This window comes from Gekko japonicus, unplaced genomic scaffold (genome assembly GCF_001447785.1).
Source record: "Gekko japonicus isolate JY-2015 unplaced genomic scaffold, Gekko_japonicus_V1.1 scaffold2653, whole genome shotgun sequence".
Classification (NCBI taxonomy): domain Eukaryota; kingdom Metazoa; phylum Chordata; class Lepidosauria; order Squamata; family Gekkonidae; genus Gekko; species Gekko japonicus.
Window position 1 is genome coordinate 83,467 of NW_015165903.1, and position 601 is coordinate 84,067.

The window sequence follows — 601 nt, forward strand, 5'->3', positions numbered from 1 at the left end:
GCAGAAAGCAGGCCCCCACCCCCCCAGCCCCCCCCAACCGGGGCTCGCCACGCCTTACGCGCGAAAGAGACCGTGGCTCCTCCGGACTCCAGGCAGGGAGGGGCGCCGCCGCTCTCCAAGGGTGGGAAGTAGTGGGGGGGGCACCCCCCTCTACAATACAGGGCTGGAGGGGCGCCCTCCCTCCCCAGAGACTCCTCCCGGGCGCCTTTCCCCGCAGCGAAGAGCGCTTACCTGGCCGGGCTGGAGTCGCTGCGCCCTGCTGCCTCTCGCGCGCCTGGCTGCCGCTGCCCGGGCAGGGCGGGGACGGGGCGGGCCAGCGCCTGCTGACGGCTCGCCTCCCGCCCCCTCCCCCGGCCGTCGGAAGCAGCCGGCCCTGCCCCCTCCCCCCGTCGCCGTCCGGGATCGGGGTCCTCTGCAGACGGGGGGTGGGTGGGGAGGGGAGCGCCTCCCCGGGCTCTTCTAGGGCGCGCCAGGGTGGGGCAACGACGGGATCGCCGTCGGGATTTCTCTTCTTCTTCCCCCCCCCGCCCCTTTCTTTTCCCCTCTCGGCCCTAGTTTATGGGAGGGGGGGTTGACGGGGGAGGGGGTCTTCCGTGCCCGT

General features: G+C 74.0%; 1 protein-coding gene across 1 annotated transcript in view; it reads right to left on the bottom strand.

Moving 5' to 3' along the window:
• GPR153 (G protein-coupled receptor 153) overlaps positions 1-275 on the bottom strand; it is a 57,944-nt gene extending 57,669 nt beyond the window's left edge. The window contains exon 1 of the mRNA XM_015411375.1: positions 232-275. The gene's annotated coding sequence lies outside the window, so the exon portion shown is untranslated. The remainder of the gene's footprint in view (positions 1-231) is intronic.
• Between the last annotated feature and the right edge of the window lie 326 nt (positions 276-601).